Genomic DNA, 24,276 nt, shown 5'->3' on the forward strand with positions numbered 1-24,276 from the left:
GTGGATTTCCACAAATCTGGAAGAGATGAAAAAAGTTATTGGGTTTTACTTTTTTGATGGGGTTGAGAAGGAAGCCGTCAAAGGCTTATTATTGATCTACTAGTTCTTTGATGGCAATGGCTATATTTCCTGCAACCATGACTCATAATACGTATTTGTTTCTTCTTCAGATGCTGGGCACCCTGATTCTGACCATCTTTTTAAGATAAGGCCTGTCCTTGATCACACTGTAGATTGTTTTTCAGAGGTCTATGTTCTAAGGAAAGAAACATCTGCGGACGAGTCTTTGGTCCTGTTCAAGTGCCGTTTGGTTTCTAGACAGTACATTCCTAGCAAGAGGGCACGTTATGGAATTAAGATGTATATGCTGTATGAAAGTAGTACAGGATATGTTCATAATTTCCGAGTCTACACTGGTAGGGATTCCAGTATTCCCCCCCCGGTTGTCTACCCATCTTCTGAGTTAGTGAGAAAATTGTGTGGGAACTTTTTAGACAACTGTTTAACAAAGGTCACCATTTGTACCTAGATAACCTCTACACTGAAGTGAAATTGTTCAGGGAATTATTCAGAGTGGACACTGTTGCTTGTGCACAACCCGCTCTAACCATACAGACTCTTCAAGGGAGCTTGTGTGTAAAAACCTTAAGAGGAGAGAGTGCAGTGCCTTGTGTAAGGATGAGCTGCTAGCTTTGAATTTTGCAGACAGGAGGGATGTCTATGGGCTGGCTGCCATCCATGATGAGAGTTCTTCCCCTGTGACTGTTTGGGGTCAGTTTGCTGAAGTGCGCAAACCTTTGTGCATTTTAGACAACAATAAGCACATGGGTGGTGTAGATAGAGTTGATCAGAGGTTGGAACCTTACTGTGTTCATAAGTCTTACATTTGCTATAAGAAGTTAGCAATTAATGATTTCCATTTAGTAAATTGTAATGCTTTTATTGTGTTCAAAGATTGTTCTCCAGAGTCAAGAATGACTTTTGGTAACCTTTTAGCTGCTGGGCCTCCCCCACCAGAGAGCCCTTTTTTGGCTATTAGGGGTAGTTTGCGCTTAGGCCTTCATAACTTTTTGTCCACATAAACTATCCACGCCAAATATGCATCCTTTTTTTCCAACATCCTAGGAATTCTAAAGGTACCCAGAGTTTGTGGGTTCTCCTGGAAGTGACCAAGACATTAACCAAAATACAACTAAAATGTCATTTTTTTAAAAACAATTGGAGAAAAGGGCTGTGTTTTTTCCCCTGAAAATGGCACCAACAAAGGGTTTGCGGTGCTAAAATCACAATCGTCCCAGCTTTCAGGAACAGGCAGACTTGAATCAGAAAACCACATTTTTCAACACATTTTTGCCATTTTACTGGGACATACTTCATTTGTACTATTTTTGGTGCTTTCAGCCTCCTTCCAGTTAGTGACAGGAATGCGTGTGAAACCAATACTGAATCCCAGAAAGCTAAGCATTTCTGAAAAGTAGACAAAATTGTGAATTTAGCAAGGGGTCATTTGTATAGATCCTACAAGGTTTTCCTACAGAAAATAACAACTGAAATAAAAAATATTGAAATTGAGCTGAAAAAACCAGCCATTCTTCTCCACGTTTTACTCTGTAACTTTTTTCTGCAATGTCATATTTTTTAAAGCAATATATTTTCATGTGTGCTGGACTCTTCTGGTTGCAGGGATATATAGGGCTTGTAGGTTCATCTAGATCCCTAGGTACCCAGAGCCAATAAACGAGCTGCACCTTGCAATGGGTTTTCATTCTATTACAGGTATACAGCAATTCATTTGCTGAAATATAAGGAGTGAAAAATAGGTATCAAGAAAATATTTGATTTTCCAAAATGGCCATAAGATAAGGTGTTGAGAAACAGAGGTTATTTGCACATCTCTAAATTCCGGGGGTGCCCACAGTAGCATGTGAACTACAGGCCATTTCTCAAATAGTCGTCTTTTTTACACACTGTCTTACACATGGACCCATCACATTTTCCCAAAGAAAACTGACCTGTTTTTGGCAAAGTGCCTAGCTGTTGATTTTGGCCTCTAGCCCAGCAAGCACCTAGGGAAACCCATTCAATCATATACAGTTTATAAATCTACACACCTATGGAAATCCAGAATGGGGTGACTTGTGAGGCTCTCACCGGGTTCTGTTACCCAGAATCCTTTGCAAACCTCAAAATTTGGCTACAAAAACACTAGTTCTTAAAATTTTGGTGCTGCAAAGTGCAGACCTCAAAATCTGGCTAAAAACAATACCTTACCCTCATATTTTGGTGCTGCAAAGTGCTGTAATCTGAGGAAAGCCCCACACTTCCTTCCGACAAGCATTCCCCCAAGTCTCCCTATAAAAATGGTACCTCACTTGTGTGGGTAGGCCTAGTGCACACGACAGGAAACGCCCCTAAACACAACATAGACACATCACATTTTCCAAAAGAAAACACACTTGTTTTTGGCAAAGTGCTTAGCTGTGGATTTTGACCTCTAGCTCAGCCTGCACCTAGGGAAACCTAGCAAACCTTTACATTTTTTAAAACTAGACACCTAAGGAAATCCAGAATTGTGGGGCTCTCACCATGTTCTGGCACCCAGAATCCTTTGCAAACCTTAAACTTAAAATGTGGCAAAAACAAACACTTTATCCTCATATTTCGGTGATGGAAAGGACTGGAATCTGAGGAAAGCCACAAACTTCCTTCTACCCAGAATTCCCCCAAGTCTCCAAATAGAAATGGCACCTCGCTTGTGTGGATAGGCCTAATGCCCGCAACAGGAAATGCCCCAAAACACAACATGGACACATCACATTTTCCAAAAGAAAACTGACCTGTTTTTGGCAAAGTGCCTAGCTGTTGATTTTGGCCTCTAGCTCAGCCGCCACCTGGGAAAACCTAGCAAACATATACTTTTTTAAAAACCACACACCAGAGTGGGGTGACTTGTGGGGCTCTCACTGGGTTCTGTTACCCAGAATCCTCTGCAAACCTTAAGATTTGGCTATAAACACACTTTTCCTCAAATTTTGGTGCTGCGAAGTACCGAAATCTGAAGAAAGCCACAAACTTCCTTCCCAACCAGCATTCCCCCAAGTCTCCTGACAAAAATGGTACCTCACTTGTGTGGGTAGGCCTAGAGCCCGTGAAAGAAAATGCCCCAAAACACAACGTGGATACATCCCATTTTCCCAAAGAAAACTGACCTGTTTTGGGAAAGTGCCTAGTTGTTGATTTTGGCCTCTAGCTCAGCGAGCACCTAGGGAAACTGAGCAAACCTATCCATTTTTACAAACTACACTCCTAGGGAAATTCAGAATGGGTTGACTTGTGGGGCTCTCACCAGGTTCTGGCACCCAGAATTCTTTGCAAACCTCAAAATGTGGCAAAAACACCTTTTCCTCACATTTCGGTGATGGAAAGGTCTGGAATCTGAGGAAAGCCACATGGGTATATCTATATACATGGATATATCCATAGATAGATCTATCTATATATACATAGATCCATCTATATGTATATCTTTCTAGATAGATATATCTAGATAGATATATCTATATAGAGATAGATCTATTTATATATGCGATGCATGTGTGCTTTCCCTGGGGCTGCGATCGGCCCCCAGGAAAACCAGAGCCACATATAAAAGTGATCACTATATATATATATATAGTGCCACCAGTTGTCTTGCAGTTGCAGCTTGCGTCTTCAAAGCAGTACACATAATTCAACTGACGCATTTCAACCTTAGCTTTTGGGCAGCAATAAAAAAGTCAAGTAAGTCTTGTGATTATGTTTCTGCTACAAAAGGATCAGACTTTTGTCTAGTGGCAGTTTTAGTGCCATAAAGAAGTGCAGAACGTTTATATGCCTACTGCAAAGAGCAAATCTGTATTTTAGGTAAATAGCTGAGTACATTAGTAAAGTCAGCCATTACCTGTGCTATAATACAAATGAAATGTATGTGCGGGGTGGGGGGTGGCTATGGAAAGATGAAGGGCCCATTTGCTGGGTGGTAATGAGGGAATCCGAGGAGGAGGACATGGGAGTGGGGGTTTTGCTCCGGGTAACTAGCAGTGACTCATCCCCATCAAAGGATAGTGATGATTGGGCAGCCGAGCACATGACATACTTGGCTTCTAAGGGAACTCGTGGTCACTCAGGTCTCATCCGGTTCTCTTACTTACAATCCAGTCTTATATATAAATGACAAACAGAAGCAGTATATGTTTAAATAATGAGTTTAATAAAACAACTGCATCTTAGATAGCAAAGTGTGAGCTGCAATAACGAGGACAACACATCATGACAGTATTAAAATTGTGACGAGAAGAGTAAAGCGGAAAAACAACGCTATCATGTTGTCACTATTTTCGATGGGCTAATCCCTACCTAGGCTAGGATAGAGCACAGCATATTAAGATCTAATTCTGCCCTTCAGGTTCCCCTGGGAAGACATCAACCCCCATATCTGAGCAAAGGCCTGCGGTCTGCGTTAGCATCTGTAGTGAAGCATTGAGCAATCAGCATACAGTCGTGGTTCCCTGGCTGGAATCTCCCTCTAACGTGTAAGGGACAAGGAAGTGTTTTTATAATAACACAGCTGATATTCTGAGAAAGTGTCCCTACGTAAGAATGTGTATTTTCTACAAATGTTGGAGACTAAACTTCTACCACATTCAAAACAGTTAGATAGATGGAAATAAAACAAGACCGTAAAAATGGTCATTGTAACAATTATAAGACAAAGCTGAATAAAATATATCAAGGATATAGTGCACAACGGCCTAGTAAAATAACATGCATGGAGCTATCACTAAAATGGCTACACAACAGTGGGTTAGCCCAACCCAGAGAACACGTGAATGCGACTGCAAGCACAGAGAGAGAGTGCTCTCTTGGGAGCTCCCCAATTAAGTTCAGCCCCAAATTCCACCGCCCAAATCGTATTGTGGAGACATCAAAATTATCTATCACAAAACAAACTGGTTTTGTAAGGCAGGCACCTGTGTTTTTGGTCCTGGGTTCAGCAGCTATATAGGGAAACATACTAAACCCAAACATTTCTGGAAACTAGACATCCAGGGGAGTCCACAGAGGTGTGACTTGTGTGGATTCCCTAAAGTTTTCTTACCCACAATACCCTGAAAAGCTGAAATGTTGAATAAAAACTCAATTTTTCTTGCATTTCTGTCACACAAACTACAGGAATATGCTTGGATCCACAAAATTCCTACCACCCAGTGATTCCTCACCTGCCTGATAAAAACACTACCCTACTTGAGTCCCTATACCTAGTGCCTGCGTCAGGAATGGATCACCCCAGGGTCAACAGTTACCCCAAGTAAGGACCAACATTGACCATTTTGTGATCTATTCCTGTCACAGGCACTAGGCTTATACACACAAGTGTGGTACCATTTTTATTGGGAGACTTGGGGGACTGCTGGGTGGAAGGAAATTTGTGGCTCCTCTCAGATTCCAGAACTTTCTGTCACCGAAATTTGAGGAAAAAGTGTTTTTTTGGTTACATTTTGAGGTTTGCAAAGGATTCTGGGTAACAGAACCTGGTGAGAGCCCCACAAGTCAACCTATCCTGGATTCCCATAGGCGTCTAGTTTTCAAAAATCTTGGTTTCCATCAAAAAGTTTTCATTTCCGAAAATGTCTTGAAAGGGCTATTAAGACTCTTGATGACTGGAGTGAGGAGATTCTTCTCTGTTTTTCTGAGTTCATGAGCATGATCGTTAAGGGAGATCAGTTAGAATGTCCTAGACCCCCTCATAAGAAGATTTGCCCCTCAGTGTTGCTTCTAAATTAGGACATTAACAGACTGACAAAGATACAGTTTATTGTATTTTTGAAGGAAAGGGGTAGAAGATTTCTCACTTAAAGAGGAGAAGAGTGAGGTTAAAGGCAGGCTTAAGAAAGGAGGTCAGCAAGCGGAAATGGATTGACTTGAGAGAAGCTGCACTCTAAGAAAACTCTCACAAACATTGGGCGATTGTTTCTGAGAGTTGTGTATCTTGCTAGGCCTCCTTCCACCCCTTATAGCTGAGGCATTGTGAAAAGATTATATACTCTCTCTGTATGCAGAAAATTGTAAAACTGATTCTACAGATGTGGATTCTGTGTCCATACAAAGCTCTGAAGTAGATTGCTATGGTCCTCCTTCAGCAGCTGAGGTTGAGCAATGGGGCCTGATGAGTTGCGACTCTCGGTGATTAAGCAGGAACTATTGCTTTGGGCAAGGACCCTATACCCTGTATACTATTACTGGTATCTCTATGGTGTAGTGCCATCATTATGGGTTGGGAGTGTAACAATTCCCTTATGCAAGTAGGGAGATAGATATTCCCCTGTAAATTATTGGCAAATTGCCACTGGTAAGATCTTTGTGAAAAGTTTGTTAGAGCATCTTAACACTTGGGCAAACAGCAATCGGATCCTTCCGTTAGAACAGTCTGGATTTAGAAAGAGTCATAATGCTCTTGATAACATCTCAGCACTATGGTTAATAAATGAAAAATATGTTACGATTAGGGGCAGTGCTGTTTATGCTGCTTTTATGGATTTTTTGACAGCCTTTGAGAAGGTGGATCACTTTATTCTGTTGAAGAAGCTATCAAATCTAGGCATTCCTGCTGATTTGTTAAATCTGTTTAATCTTTGCACCCCTGCACATAGTGTAAAGTATTGATGGGTGGTGACCGGGGTCTGCCATCTGCAATCCCAACAAAAAGTGGATTAAAGCAGGGCTGTTTAGTGGCACAATTACTATTTTGGTTGTATATTTATGATCTCTCTACCGCCATAACAAAAAGTTATGGTTTCATACCAAGTATTGGAGGACATTCTGTGATCTGTTTGTTGTATGCAAATGACATAATGGTCATTGACTTTACTCCGAAAAGGGTGAATAATCATTTGGCAGCCCATAATGACTATGTTAATCTACATTATTTGAAGATAAATGTTACAAAATCACAAGTGGTGTGTTTTCTAGGGAACAAAAGCTGTGAAAATTAAAATATTCATGACGTATGGGCTCTCAGAAGTTAGAGCGAGTAAAGTACTACTGTTTTTGGGGAAAGTAATGTTCCCTTAGTGATACTGAGCACATATCAAATAATACGGCCAAAGCTTGATCTCAAGCATCGGAGTTAGGTGTATTTTATAAGGGAGTGGATATGTGCCACTTTGCTCAGCTCCTTACACTATATCAAGCAAAGATTCCTGTTACTCTGTTATTTGCGATAGAACTTATAAATGTAGCAGATTGGAGTTTTCAAGACTGAACTGAAGGGCAAATTTTGAGGTGTCTGGTTTCCAGTAATACTCTGGCATATGCTGACCCCTTAAGACTAGAGCTTGGTATTAGGATCTCCTTTGTTCAAGGCTTAGCAGTGGTAATCCGGAGGGCTATCTGTTTATTTCACTTTGATGAATTATCATTAAGGCATCTCATTCATAAAGAGATTTTCATCACTTTGAGAGAAAAAGTACAGTTTTTTTGAAATTTTAAATATGCTTTAATATTGTTGGAATTTGATTTTGCTACAATTCTTGCTTTATCACCCCTTCAGTTGAAATTTTGTGTAAAGGGCATTCATGGTGTCAAAACTTTCAGTTAGACTAAGAGCTTTGCAACCGAAAGAGGAGGTTTAATGTTTTCACTAATACTGTCGTTTTAAGAAAGCAACAACCTTATTTAATATGGAATCTTCCACATGGGGTGAGGCGCTTGTATATTTTATTAAGACTGACTATACTGCTGTTAAAGGATTTAAGTCACAAATGGTATGGCATTTCAGAAATTTGTGACTGGTGTCAAACTGATGAGCAAGATCTAAAGCTCATTTTAATTCCATGACCCATTTTTTGGACACTGAGGAAAACATGGTTTAAACCTCTTTTTATGAAATTTATGGTACATTTATCAAAGAAGCTCTTGATCTACTGTTTAATCCCCCAAATAAAATGTTTTCTTTTGGGATTTTTGACTTTTTTGTAAGGCGTTTGTATGTTGCAATTTATTTTTTATCAAACCAGTTTAATAGATTGTAGATTGATGCACTTTATTTGTATTGTTGAAATGTTAGTAAAAGGGTTAAGTTGTCTATGTTGTTAGATAGATTTTGTTTTGTTTTATGTGGACCTCCTAGGAGTTTTGAATCATTGAGTAAATTTAACTTGAAATAAAAAATCAATGGTCATTGTGCAGGATAAAATCCAGCCTATGAAATGATTTTACTGTGCTCCAAGGAATCTGTGTTGATCAAAAGCAGTAAATGCCAAATGTCATATTTAGCATGTGTGATATCTACCTACTACACAAAGTTAAAAGAATGCATGCATGGTAAACCATGAATTCACCATTTTGAATCAGTCAGAGTTTGTGGAGAGAGCCACAAGCCACCTGTTGACATTTGAAGCCCAAAACATAAACTGAAAAACACTTTGTCATCCCAAAAACTGCTACATCCCCACTTTGTGGCAAGAAAGACAGGAGGCATTCATCTTGAATTCAGCATTCACCAAGCTACACAGCAAGCTGAATCTATAATTCTTCTCCCCTCCATTATGCATCTACAGGTCAACATCAAAATTTGTTTTAAATCCATATCTTGTGGTTATTCATGTTATTACCATCACGGATAGGTATGTACATTGCCTAAATATTCAGAGGTCTTGTAGGGTCTTATAATTTGGATCTTGTATTTCATTTACGTGGGTTGAAGATGTTGGTGAATGGGGGGGTTTACAATATTTTCCTTAATCTGAAGAAGGTATGTGTCGGTGGACATTGCATGATGCTGTAGCCATTTTTGTTTTTTTGCCAAGATTTACCTACTGTTTTGGTCTTTTTAGAAAAGCATGTTTAAGCTTTTCCTCATCCACTAAGCTAATTACATAGTCAACAATGTTCCATTTTTATAACCTGTTGGTGGCCTACCAAAATATATAGGCTCAGAGCTGTAGGCTTGAAAATTTCCTGGAAGTGAAATGATGCCAAAAATGGATAATCTTCTGACCTAACATATTTGATGAGCTGCATTTTATTTGATATAGGTCAATCCAAAAACCTGAGTGGATAGTGATCTTTAATTGAGAGTGATATAATTCAGGGGGGCAGCAGAAATATTTTAACTGTGCATTTCTTATTGCAAAATGTTTATGAACAACCCAAAAATCACAAACCGCCAAAGATAGGCTATTGCACATGAATTGCTGGCTTTATGAAAATCGTACTGGTGTTTTCTACCACTCTGTCAATTGCAAGGTAAAATGAATAGCACATCACAAAAACCTATATAAATAGTACAAAATCAATGAAAAATAATGTAAGCCTGACATTTCCCATCTTCCCTGTTAAAGGCAAAATTGAATGCAACCACCTGCTCTCCATTCAGGTAAATGCTTTTTGTAGTAAGGAGAAATCACTCTGACACTGACTTTAATTTTAACCCCGAAATGAGGTCCATTCTTTTCATTGTTACATTCTACGGGTTACATGCACATTCTAGAATAGAAGCTGAGAAAAAAACTAAGGATAGCTGCAGAAATTGATACATCAATAAGCCGCAATGATCATTCAGCAGAATAAAATAAAGAGAAAGACCACCTGGCATCCGAGCAACTGACTATGGACCTCCCTTTGAATGAACTCCAAATAGGAGGCCAAGTACATGCTGTTAGGCAGTGCTTAATTTGTGAAATACAAAGTGCTACGGTCAGAAGTTTTGCATGGCTGGTCTTATTGGATCTGAGTTCCAGAATACCATGCCTGCCTGGTCTTCATGCAGTCTCAAATTTCTTTAAATCATCACCGGACACCGTCTTCCAATTTGTGTCACTCTTGCAGGATCCTGCTTTCTATGCTAGTCCCAATTTTCTTTTCTTTCAACTTCTTTTACTGAATTGTGTTTGTTAGAAATTAGATCTGTAGTTGGCAGATGTATATACCCTTTTCCAAGCGATGACCACAATCCTTGTGAGAGTAAGTCACACACAATCTAAATTATCCTTTGCTCACCCTCTGGCAGCTTGGCACAAGGCAGGCAGGCTTAACTTACAAGGAAATGTGTAAAGCATTTGTGCAATAACTCATATAAGTAACAGAGTGAAAACACCACAAAAATACACGACACAGGTTTAAAAAAATAGATAATAATAATCTGAATAAAAAAAGCTTAAAATGACAAAAATACAATATGCGTATGTAGAGATATCATTTTTTAAAGGTTTAAAAGAGTCTCAATCCTTAAGCATCAATGGTTGGATCTTGGTAACACACAGTACATGGGATATGTAAAAATTAACAATGCATGCGGGCATCAGAGGAGGTGATGCATTGAAAAATAAGGCGCTGCACCAGATTTTCTGACACGGCCCAGTCTTTTCTTTCTGCGCTGCAAGGTGATACATCGATTTCCAGGAGCACAGCCTTGGCTCCTCACTGCTATGCGGGGATATTTTGATGCCCACATACGATGCATTAAATAATCCTTGATGTGCTGGTAGAAGGAGCAGGTGCTTCGTCAATCTGGTAGGCGATGTGGTGAAATTTCAGCCGCAAGCAGGTGCTGCATTGATTTTCAGTTGCAAGTTCAGTGTTGAGTCATTCCGGTTGAATTTATAGCTCTGATGCAGGTGCTGTTTCAAGCTTTATGATTGATTTGACCATGGTGGGAGTTAACGTATCTGTGGTGAAATTACATCAGCCTTTCTTTTTACTGGAGTAACTTACTAGCATTGGATGTGTCAGACGAAAAGGATTAGAAGTGCTTTTCCAGGAAGTTGCTGTTAAAAGCAACATTTATTGTGATTTAATACACTTTGACATATTGTCCTGAGGATGATCTAATGGATGGTTTGAGCCTTGAAAGACCAAAACGTCAACCTTTTACTCTCCATGACGCAATTCATCGCATGAGCTGCTGGAGTCCATTAGGAGTGATTTCAAATTATTTGAAAGACTGGATATGGGACTCAAACCTTTTGTGGTTGGAGAGCCAGGGGGGTTGGTGCTCCCCTTCTGTCCCTTGGATGTAAAAGGATTGTGGACTAGGGGGGGTCACCAGTGCATTTGTATAAAAACACTAAAAAAAACATCTTTGTTGCTTTGCTACATTGATAAATATATTATTAATGAATGTATAAATATTCTTCATTTTTCCAGAAACTAATTACACACTGTTTGAAGATTTATTCATGTATGGAATTTGATTCATAGTTAATTACAGCTTTAATAGTATTTAATATTGCTGAAATATTTGTATGGAAAATGATTCTTCCATAAACATGATGTGCCTTACAGTTGATTTCTGCTGCTATTGCGTCGATTTACCAACAGACGAGGATTTCCTGAAGTGGTGAAGTCTTTATTGGCCCTAAGACTTCAGATACAAGAGGCAAAGTCAATCCAAGCCTTTGGAGAGCACTTTTGGAGGAAGGCAGAATCCTTCCAGCAGAGTTAGGAGCACCAGGCAGTAGGCCAACCAGTGGGAAAGCAATCCTTTACCAACGCAATACATATGAGTCCTGTGGGCACCCAGGCAGTCTCTCTGTCCAGGTGTAGATGCGAAAGTGTCTGATTTGGTGGGGCAAGAGACTCAGTATATATACCCAAACATGTTTTTGAATTGGGAAAAGGGGTTTTGAAGTGCACAAGTTCCCTTTTCAGCCCAGCCCTGTCTGCCAGAATTCCTGTGGGCGGTTACCAGCCCTTTGTGTGAGGGCAGGCCACTGGCCTTTGAGGTGTAAGAGAAGGCCCCCCACCATTCTTACCCAGGAAGACACATTCAGTATGCAGATGAATGCAGATGTGACTGAGTGTCCTATGTTTATGGTTGTCTGGGTAAAGTGCACAAGAGGAGCTGTCACCAGCACAGGCAAGACATAGATTGGAGGAATGACTGTAAGGCACAGATGGCAGTAAGGGTAGAGAAATATCCACTATCAAAAAATGCAATTTCTAAAATAGTAATATTAAATCCAACTTCACCAGTAGGCAGAATTTTCTATTACAACTCTGGCCATACTAAACATGACAGGGCTACTCCTTCCAGATCGGCCACTACCACTTAAAAGTATATGAAAGCAGTAATAATGCTAGTCTATGAGAGGAGCAGGTCTCACAGTTGTGTAAAATGAATTTGTGAGTTTTTCACTAAAAGGACATGCTTAACACATAGGTACATGCCCTGCCTTTTACGTACATGGCACCGTGCCCTATGGGTTACCTAGGGCCTACCTTAGGGGTGGCAAATGCAGAACAAGAGGAGTTTAAGGCCTGGCAAGTAGTTTTAAATGTCAAGTCAAAGTGGCAGTGAAACTGCACATGCCGTCCTTCCAATGGCAGGCCTGAGACATGGTTAAGGGGTCACTTGTGTGGGTGGCACAATCAGTGTCGCAGGCCCACTAGTAGCATTTAATTTACAGGCCTTGGGCACATGTAGTGCATTTTACTAGGGACGTAAAGTAAATTAAATATGCCAATTGGTTATGAGCCAATGTTGCCATGTTTTTAGGGAGAGAGCACATGCACCTTAGCTCTGGTTAGCAGTGGTAAAGTGCCCAGAGTTCTAAAGCCAACAAAAATGAGGTCAGAAAAAGAGGAGAAGGAAGGCAAAATGTTTGGGGTTAACCTTTGTAGAGGACCATTCTCAAACAGTGTTTTTCTGTCTTCTGCAATGGGTCAAAGTCTGATGTGGAAATATAAATGCTGGTCCCCAAATATGAGTGTTGTTAGGCCCCTCCTCCAACTACTGGCTCAAATTAAAGACTACTTATCAGGAAAGTTTGAGAACCAAACTATTCAGACTTGCCTTTAAGTAAGTTCAACACAGAGTAGATGTCTCAATCAAAGCATTTTGAACATGTTTAACTTGGTACCTCTCTGAGCTTCAGTTTCTTTTAATAATGGTGTATTCCTCCACACCACAGTTCTGAAGAAACGTTAACACATTTTATACAACTTGCCGATGAATAAAATATGTGTATGCGAAATTGAAGTAAATGCATTGCAATTAGCCTCTGCTCTCTCTGCTCTCTTTTCCCTATCCTTTTACTCTCCTCACACATGTCATAAAGGAGTGTAGTTTTCGCAATTGCTCTCTACTGTGTGGTGGATATTTCTTAAATACATTTTTAACTCCCAACTGATGATCCGAACATCTGGATAAAATGTTTCATATTTAGAAAATTCACTCTTCTGACAGCTGCTATTCTGAACAGAGATAAAATGAAAGTTTATGGCGATAAAGCAATAAATCAAGTGAATGTCCTTGAGTATCTCCAAGGATGAATTTGAAAGTGTTTAATTTCTGCCTCCATAAAAAAGCCACTACAATTTAGAAGCTTTTAAAAAACAAAATAATTGGAAGTGTCTTACTATGATGTGGGTATATTTTCCGTAAGATTCCATCTTGATATCCTTTCACGGATATTTAACAAATTATTTATTTATACCTATTAAACCTCCTAATTGTAAAAGTAAGTTAGAAATAGGGCTCACGTTTTTCTTGTGAGCACATTAATCGAGGATTATATCCTTTCAATTCTCTTATTGCATTACAGTTTACTACAGCCAACTTTCTTTTTCTTAACCATTAACTATAACACCAACTTGTTTTTTCTACTATAACATTTCACTATTCTGCTATGAATCACTCATTATAACTGGATTAATCACTAGGGCCCATATTTACACTTTTTGACGCAAAACTGCGCAAGCGCAGTTTTGTGTAAAAAAGTATAGTGCCAGCTTGCTCATATCAGAGCGCCAACCGGGTGGCAAATTTATGGAATGGCATAAGCCAGCGCAAAGGGTGGGCTAGAGTAAAAAAAAAAATGTTGTTAGCCAGGTAGGGGTAACGGTATGGGAGAAGGGGGTTTTGCACCCAAAAAATTATGCTAGGCAAAAAAATGCCCACCACCCCAAAGGCAAGCACCGGGGGCCAGTGCCCCCTGGGCATGACCAACTGCACCCTGTGCCATGCTGGGAGCCCCACGTTGTGCCCCTGATGGCACTTAAAATTTAAGAATAAAATAATTACATTTACTTACCCTACTTACCGGGGATGGGGTCCCCCATCCTCTGGTGTGGGTGCAGGTGCACCTGGGGCTTGAGGAGGGCACATGTGGATCCATTCCAATGTGTTTAATCATTGAAATGGGTCCACAGGTCCCCTAACACCTGGTCTGACCCAGGCATTAAGCAAGCTTTGCACCATTATTTAGCCCTTTCTCCCACCTGTGCATCATTTAAGCACAGGGGATAAATATGGGGCTACGGGATTAGCACCATTTTTTACATAGGAACACCTACCTTGCATCTCATTGACGCAAGGTAGGTTCATGCATTAAAAAATGGTGCAAACTCCAATATTTTGACGTTAAATGGGTCTAACATCAAAATATAAATATGGAGTCAGTTTTGCCCCAAATTTGTGTAAAACAGATGAAGCAAATTCGGTGCAAATGGAGTATAAATGTGCCCCTCGATTTGTACACGTTTTAAGTGAAAACATTTGCATTCAATCACGAGCAAAATGTGGCTTTGTTTAATATTTGCGCCAAATTGCAAAAGATCACTGCAGATATTGCATTCCGTCAACTGATTTGTCCATACCCTTATAAATAAAATGTATATATTTCCTAGAATTGCACACTTAGGGCCAGATTTATACTTTTTGCCACAAACCTGCGTTAGCCCAGGTTTGCGGCAAAAAGTATAGCGCCGGCTAGCGCCAATCCTAGACATTTAAGGCATGGCGCTAAGGCCCTATTTGCATCCTTTGAAAGGACGCGAACAGGGCCTGGTAGGCATAGAGGGAAACGGGGCTTGTGCACCAAATTATGGTGCTACACTGTTTAGAGGCAAAAAATTGCCTCTAAGCAGTAAAGCGCCATTTTCTGGCGCACAAGCCCCATGCCCAACACCCCAATGGCCTTGCTCGGGGGCTGAATGTCCCCTGGGCATGGCTACTAGGGCAAATGCCTTGCAGGGGCCCCAAGTGAGGGCCCCTGAGCGGCATTGGACCACAAAAAATAAATACTCACATGACTTACCTGCGGATGAGTCCCCCATCCGTGGGTGACCTCCTCGTGTGGGTAGGGATGAATAGGGGTGTCCCTGGGGATAGGGAAGAACACCTGTGGGCAATTTCCACGGTCTCTGACCATGGAAATCTGCCTACAGGTCCCCTTATCCCTGCCCAGACCCAGGTGTTAAATAATGGCGCTAAGCAGGCTTAGCACCATTAGTTAAGGCCCTCCTCCTCCTGTGCGCACTTTTTGCATGGGAGAATAAATAAAGCGCTAGGACCTTAGAGGCATTTTTTTGCCCAAGAACGCCTACCTTGCATCTCATTGATGCAAGGTAGGTTCCCGCAGGCAAAAAATCTCATTAACTCGAATATATTGCGCTAGACATGTCTGGCACCAAAATATAAATATGGAGTTACGTTTGCGCCGGATTTGCATAAAAAAAACAATGATGCAAATCCAGTGCAAATGGAGTATAAATATGGGCCTTAGTCCCTCAGTAAGATAATGGCACTGCAGCTGCAGTAGAGACAGAGTCACTGTACTAAAGGTAGTCCAAAATTTCTGTACCCCAAATTACCTGGTCCAAAAACACGAATCTTGATTTTGAAAGATGTAGATCCTCAACCAACAAAATGGTGCCTCAGACTGGGCTGTGTCTGGGGACAATATGGTTCTAGACCACTCCCTCTAGCACCTTGGAGGAAGGAGTAAACATTTTACCACTTGCTGAAAGTATCTACTAAATTGTAGAAAGGTTTTTAAAATTTTGCAGCATGCTGAGTTTGACTCTGTATATCCAGATCCACAGAGGTCTTCCCCATTCTAAGGCCTGTAACTTGGAATGGCTGGGTTTTGGTGAACCAATAGATGCCAGAACAAGAGATTTTGGGCAACTAGTAATACTGCCCCTGAATCAAGCTAACTCATAAAAAGGGGCTTTAATGCAAGGAAATTTAAGTATGGCAGTGTTAATGTGAATATGAGTGTGGCTTCCAAAAATATACACTGGGTGTCAAACATAATCAGTGTTATCTAGCAGCAGCAAACATACCTAGATGATGGAAAATGCATACAAATGTCCTCAACTATAAAACAAAGTGTTGATCCATATCATGGCTTTAAATTGAAGCACTAGGCTAATGGCTTACTTTTAGTGTAGGTTAGCAGATGTAGGGCTCAGAAAGCAGGAGGTCAAATAGGAAATGCTATAAAGAAATACGGAGACAACCAATCTTTATTTTTAGTGTTTGCAAATTATGTGAAATATCTTATGATAATGGCATCATCATTTGATACTGATCATTCCCATAGAAATCTGTTTTAAGGTTTTGGGCCTAAGCTTTTATAAATCACAGACAAGAAATATCAACAGAGGCTTTCAGTCAGCCCCTTTCAGTTGTTGCTTGCTCGAGGTGGTTGTCACAATTTGGTGTACACTGCACACTGCACAATATCATATATGGAGTTAAGCATTTTCTTCTCTACATCTGAGTCCCAAAGGGAGGGGATACCACTGACAGGCAAAATAGTCCTCTTATCTTCTTTGTTAATAAGGCTAAACAACAAGGAGAAGTAGTAAAATAGGGACCAGCTTTCATGTTTTGGTCTTTGGCTGTCTGGTCTCTGGCTTGTTGGGCACCTGAAATGAGACAGATCCCCACTACTCCCCTGAAAGCTAAAATGCATGGAGTCCAATTTGATCACAATCTATCTTTCAAATCAGAGATGTGAGTTGCATCAGCTTCTTGTTTTTTTCTTTGAAATTACTTAGAAAAGTTTTTGACTTTTTGCTTTACACTTGCCACAAAACTGCCATGCAAACAGTAAACACTTCATAATTAGATTATGGCAATTCCTTCTATCCATATGTACCCAAATATTCCATTAATTGGCCTCAGATAATCCAAAATGTATCCACCAATCCTTCCTGGATACGCAATAAACACTCACTCCTTGTAGTTTAAGGCAATGATCTTAGTTTTTGGAGTCAAAGAAAAGACGCTCTAGGTTATCTGCAGAAGCTATTCCATCTGCAATAAATTAAGTATAGTTAAAAGGTCTATGGTGGTTGGCCTCTTGTCTATCAGTAGAGGATGCTGTGCCTTAATCAGTAGACATTTCTTTGCTTCTCATGCTATCAAATATTAGACTTCACTTACTATTGGCTTGCACTCAGGTTCCTTAATTGTGACTTTTCATAAAAAATCTAAATCCTGGCTCTTCAATCGAGACTAGCTTCCAATACCTCTAGCTTTGCACTGGCACTGTATCCATCACCGGGCTGCCACAGTTAGGACTCCTTAAGACCCTCATTCATTCATTCATGATAAACTGAAGGGCTTATTTCCCTCACCCATTCCCTTTCCCTCAGCGGTCCACACCGTTTTCTAGCTTGCCAACACTGTCAACTGGGAAAGTGCAGGCACCCACAAGACTACTGGCCTCATTTACAAGGCCTTTACACCACTGTTACATAATGATTTTAGACACAGCAGTGGCACTAAGCAGTGCTTTACACTGCTCCAGATTTCAGGGCATCATTCTGCAACTTCACTCTTTCAAAATGTTAATGCCTGCTGAGAGCAGGCTTAAAACGACGTTGGGCTTTATTCTATGGGAGCCTTCCTCGCTTTGCTGGAGTAGCGTAATATTTTTTTTTATGCTCGTCCAGCAATGCATCAATTTAGCACCACAGATGCATCAGAAATTCTGGCAAATCTGCGAAAACATGGGCCATGGAGCTCTGTATAGTAAATACAGCACACCCACGGCGTTGTTAGGGAATTGTTAGGCAGTGCAAGAAATCTAATACATTGATGCAAATATGTCAAATTCTTGTAAACGAGGCCCTACATCTCTTAAAATTATGGGCAGTGTAAGTTTTCCTCACATAAAGAATAGGGACAGCACAGTTATCGACAGTGCAAGTTTCCCTCACAGAGACAGCAGGTACAACACAAGATTTCCACAATGCAAAATTCTTCTAAAACACAACAGGTAAAGTGCATTCTATAAAAACCTGCTTCAAGTATAATAGGTTCAGTTTAGGCTTCTCTCTGCTCTCACGCTGAACAAGCACTTCAAGAGCAATAGTCCAAATGGCTATTACACAGACAGCATGGGCACAGGACAGGCAATAGAAAGACATGCTTTTCTCACACAAAGTATGTACAACAAGGACACAAACAGTGAAAGTGATCCTCACACATTATAGATAGAGTTCAGGAATTCAGGGTACATGTACAGTACAGCCATCCACAATATAAGCTTCCTTAACACATGGTTCAATACAGGCACTTGCTCTGAAAGCTTACTTTAGATAAGGAACAGGTAGTATGAAGGTATCTACTGTGCACACATCCCCCAAATAGCAAGTCAGTAGTAAGCTGCTCTCAAAGACACACCAGATACAGTACACATGTTTGTTCTGAGGTTGAGTATTTGCTGCACACACCTTCCTCACACACAACAGGGATGACATAGGAAGCCCCCAGTTCTCAGACTGCATATAGCACTGCTAGCAGCAGTACAAGTGTCCTTTTCAGATACAGGGATGCTACTAAACAAGCAATAGAAGCTTCCCCTAGATCTCACACAGCATAGCAAATTTCAAATACACACAATAACTTGATACAGCACAAGCATCAGAAGGGCATGCTTCACTAATAAGGAATACACTGTACATCTCTACATTGCAATATTTTATGTTATAGTGACCTTATGTCCACATATATACACAAGAGCAGATCCAAGAGATTCATAGATAAGAAAGGCAGTGAAAGATGCCCTAATTTACAGAGCAGGTACAGTAAAGTCATATGCACTTCAAGTGTACCTGTACCTAATACACATGGTACAGTAGAGAACCTTTTGTGCAAAGTCAAGGGCAAGTGTTCACAGTGAAGGCTTCACTTACATTGAACAGGTAAAAGATGAAAATGCTTCTCATGAAGTAAAGCATCCATAGCCCCTTTCCCAGACACATTGGCAGTACAATACAAGCATCCATTGTTCGCCCTTCCACTAAAAACTGACAGAATATATACTCATTGGCGGGGCAAGCTTCTGTGACACATTGAGAAGCTAGTAACAGTAGGGTAAGCTTCCAATTATCACACTTTCTATAACATTGATGTCAGCAGTATAGAAAAAGCATTTGCAGTGTGTTTTCTCTAAGATCACACACAGAACAAACACAGCTAACTCAACATTTACAAAGACTGGGTACAGTTTGGCAATAGAAGGCAAGTTCCACTCACATAGAGAGTGGCTAAATTAAGTCTGTGATGCAAGAATTGGCCTTCACATGGCCTAACACTTCCAAAACTATAGTGATACTGGAGTCCTATGAGATATTTGCAAAACTGAAAGGAATTGTAGAGCATCAATTGAAAATATCTAGGATCTATAATAAGGAAGAAATTTTACATTTCAATTTTGTATCTTATATTGGAGAGCTGTCAAGACAATATGAAATGATTAAGCCTCTTTTTCTGCATATTAAGGCTCATTGTAGATCCCTAGAGATATTAATCCACTCTTGTGGTTCTTTCTGAAGATATGAACATTTCTAGGCATAAGTATTCCACAGAGGGGTTTAAGCTTTGAGGGATGGAGGGGGCATTTACTAACAGTTTGCATCAGGGTTGTGTCCGTTTTCTGACCAGCCCTGGCACTTACTAAGGGCCTGATTTAGAGCTTGGCAGTAATGGTTCTACTGTTACCTTTTCCACTTTAAACCTGTTTGCTGTTGTTATGGTTTGCTGGCTGTATTTAGATGTTAGCGGGCCCTTAGGCAAAAGAAAGATGATAGTCTGCGGTCACTGCCAAGAATCACTGCCCGTGTCGACTCTGCCATTGGCAAAAGTGGCTGGCAGTGGGACTGCAACCCCTTCTCCTACCTAGCCAATCCCAATGTGAATTCCCTCTGACGCAACTGTGGTGGCTAAACCTCCAAACCTGAGTTGGTGGAGTGGGAGGGATAAAAGGACAAAACTCACCTTTTTTTGAGTTTCCATATTTTCTGCCACCTTAAACCTGGTTATTCGAATCCTGCTGTTGGTGCTCCTCCTGGACCAAGAAGCAAATCAACCATGTCATTGCTGAAACTGAAGTTAAGTCACTGTTATACCTGTCATTCTCAGAATTTTAGCTGTACAGTAGCAATGGACTCAAGCTTGTTTGTCAAAGGTTTTCAAATAACAGTACAAAGATGTGCCCACATCTGTAGTGTTGTACTAAAATACACCACAATATGTCAGTAATACCCACCAATCTGGCCCTAGCTGCCGTCATGGCAATGGACACCTATACCATAAGTCACAGCAATCCCAAATACAAATGTGTCCATACAGGTGTGTGGAAGAATGTCCCCTAACTAACATATCTAAAACAGTAGTAGTATCCCCAATAGGAACTACTCAATTGCATGATACTGTAGCAATTGCAATACAAAATGTTACAAGGGGGTGTATCCAGAATTTACAAGCAATCTTACTTCTAAACTGAAAAAATGTCAGAGATCTATGAAGGTCACATGTCCCCTTGGTGTGTGCAATTTTTGAAAAACAGTAGATAGCATTTGGGTCCTGTGTAATGCATTTGTGCATATTGTTGACACTGCCTGACAAAATATGCATGCATTCTCCAGTTACAAGACCAGAAACACAAATAATTTTGGTGTAAGTGTCCAGTAACACAATGAGTGCTTGACCAAAATTAATATGTCCATCACTAATGTACAACACTAATATAGGCATTTAAAAAAAACAGCAAAAAAATTCAACCTGTGTTTGTCAGTGTCACAAATGAGAGTAAGTATGTGACTCACACATATACATGAATAATATCAGCAAACAATTAGTAACACTCAAATGATAAGATGAGGAAAAAAGTATTCTTAAAATATTTTTTTTTATATATGGCAGAGTTAAGTCCCTCAATGGTAATTATGAAACGTCCTTCACAATAAACACAGCAAGGCATTAGCCCATGTGGCCCACAATGCCTTTCAGGCCCATCACTTGCCTCCTAAATTCACCACCAGAATAACCCTCCTCTAGAAGGGGCATCTATGGGGCAGATAACAGGCACCTCAATGTGTTACTGGAGTAGGGGGGTCCTTGAGTTTGGGAGGGGGGAATTTGGGCTTGGAAGTGGTGGTTTTGCGCTTGGGATGGGGTAGATTTGGGAGTGCTGGGTTTGAGAGGGGTGGGCTGGGAAGTGAACGGGGTGGGTTTGGTGTGGACAGGGTATAAATACTTTTGGGAGGGGTGGATTTATATTTGGGAGGGGTGGGTTGGGATTTGGAAGGGAAAGGTTGGAATGTGAAAGTGGTTAGGGCCAAGGCAAAAATAATATCTTCTTTGGGAAAATGGGTAGGGTCGTTGGGAGAAGGTTCAAGTTAGCAGTAGAAGGAGTGAGAGTTGTACATGGGTCTGTTAAAGCTGTGGGTACCTGAGGGTCTGGTGTATGTACAGTATGTTCTGTTTTGTGTTTTTTGTAGGCCTGGGTGGAATTTGGACACTGTGTCACCGGAAGTAGCATAGAGTTCCCAAATTCCGCTGTCCAGCACAGACCACAGTTAGTTTGTGCTCGCGAGACCTTGTGTTGCTCCCAGCCATGCTGATGGCCAAAATGCACTGCATGAGAGCACAAACTCACTTTTGAAATGGATTTTGGCTAAATCTAGTCAAGAATAACTTTTATGACTCAATTTTCTTCTCCAATGGACCCTGCAATTTGTTTTTTAGATCTAGAAGCCTTTTTTGTTTTCAAACAGGAATTAAGTGCTTCAAAGACTCAAAATTTCTGTTCCTGACAGCAGGCTCCTCCCAGTGTTTTGTCCATCCCCTGGCCACTTTTCATTAGGATTTCGAGGTGAAAGTATCACACTATTTGTCACCAGGATATGCTTTTGGATTTTTTAATGAAATCATCAAAAACTAAGTTCCAGAATTATATTGCATAAGGGTGTTGTTGTTTCTTTCCTTGGGTATGTACCAGTTATTATTTATACTGTAATTTGATTTAAAAATGTATAGTGGTAGTGGGTGGCCTGGATATTATTTATATTGCTTTTCATTCATTTTTCACCCTTTGTAAAGGAAAATTGCTGCACAGCTCAGTACCTTTTCTACATGTTTCCATTTGCAATATTTCTTTAGCATGTCTCCTAGATTTCCAAAGGGCCATTAAGCCAGTCGTCCCATGCCAGTTCTAGTATTCATCAGTGCATGAAATAAATGTTTCAGAAGTATATGTTTTTCAAACTTCAGTTTTGGCAGGGATGGCATTTGATTAATTTAAATTTAAAATGTTGGCTATTGTTTGCATTTCCTTTTTTACAAACAGTTTATATGTTGTGGGGTAATAATTTTGGAAGGCATGAGAGGATGTAGTTTGACCATGTGGCTGGCTGGCAGCCATCTTCTGCCTTCAGCCAGTGTCCAATTGAAATAGGCTTACATGTCTTCTTTGTTTGCCATCCCTCTTTGCTACTTGTTGTTGTTGTTTGACCATGTGACTGGCAGCCACTTTGTGCGTGCAGCCAGCATCCCTTTGCTATAGGCTTGCATGTGTTCATTGTGTGCCATGCCTCCTTGCTCCTTGTTGTTGCTGTTTGACCATGTGGCTGGCAGACATTTTATGCATGCAGCCAGTGTCCCTTTGCCTGAGGCTTGCATAGTTTATTTGTTTGCAATGTCTCCTTGCTCTTTGTTGTTGTTGTTTGACCATGGGACTGACTGGCAGCCCTTGTGCATGCAGCCAGTATCAATTTGCCATAGGCTTGCATGTGTTTTTTGTGTGCCATGCCTCCTTGTTCCTTGTTATTGTTGTTTGGCCATGTGGTTGGCAGCCATTATGTGCATGCATCCAGTGTCCCTTTGCAATAGGCTTGCATGTGTTCTTTGTTCGCAATGCCTTTTTGCTCTTTATTGTTGTTGTTTGACCATGTGGCTGGCTGGCAACCACTTTGTCCATGCAGCCAGTATCCCTTGTTATAAGCTTGCATGTTTTCTTTGTTCTCAATGCTTCCTCCTTGCTTCTTGTTGTTGTTGTTTGACCATGTGGCTGGCTGGCAGCCATTTTGTGCATACACTGTGTAGCTAGTGTGTCTTTGTGTTGACATAGGCATTCATACAAACATCGTTAGTTATTGATCATTTTTTTAAAGTTTCTATTTGTATTTTTAATTGTGATTTCATTTTTATACCATTTTAATTTCTCTTTTTAATTTACTTTTTTATTTTAATGTTTGTATTTTATTTTTAATTTTTTATAATTCTTTTTTACTTTTAATTTTGATTATCTTTTTAATTTGTATATTTAATTTTATATTCTAATTTTTTTTTTCTTCTAATTATTTTTATTTTTAATTGTAATTAGTTATTTAATTGTTCTTTTTTATATTTCAACAATTAATTGTGGACCACCTTTATTTAAAAGTTTATTCCATTTACCCATGCACCTCTCTCTGACTACCTCAGGTGTCTCCTAAAACAGATGTAAATAATGTAAATAATGCAAAGAGCTTGATCTGCCTCTTGTGCTGTCTGATTTAAAATGTCATTTGTTATGGTGTGATGGTGTGGTTTGCCTTTACAATAAACACAAGGCATATTACATAAGTAATCAACTCCACTAAGATTGACTTTCTTTGTACTATTTCAACCTGCTGCAACAGTGGCATGCCACATTTCATTAGCTACATGTTTTTCTTGCTTCAATAATTTTAGTGTACAAGAGAAGAGATCCCACATCACCCACAGTATTGCCAAAGAGAAGGCCCTAGAGTTACTTTGGACCACAGGCACCAAACTCTTTCTCTTGTGCATCTTAGTGCCACTGACAATCTAGAGCAAGTTAAAATGTTAAAATGGCCCCCAAAGAAAGTTGCTCCCAAGAAAGTGGCCATTGAGAAGAAGCACTTTTCCGCCAGTGGTGTGCCAACTGAAACTTTTTGGGGAGATGTGTGCCTGCTGCCACACCGGCCTCCTGCGAGAAACCTGGGAGCACTCCTGTATCAAAAACAGCACCACCCCAACCCCAGCCCAAGACAATGTCTGTCATTGAGACAGCCACTTCAATCATGATGACACCAACAAGCAGTGTTGTTGAAATGGATTTGTTCCTTTCAGAAAGTAGTACCCAACTGGTTCAGGAGACAGACCAAAGTGGACAGCAGCCACTGCCAGGATTTCCCAAAGTTGGAGTAGAA

This window comes from Pleurodeles waltl, chromosome 8 (genome assembly GCF_031143425.1).
Source record: "Pleurodeles waltl isolate 20211129_DDA chromosome 8, aPleWal1.hap1.20221129, whole genome shotgun sequence".
NCBI classification, from domain to species: domain Eukaryota; kingdom Metazoa; phylum Chordata; class Amphibia; order Caudata; family Salamandridae; genus Pleurodeles; species Pleurodeles waltl.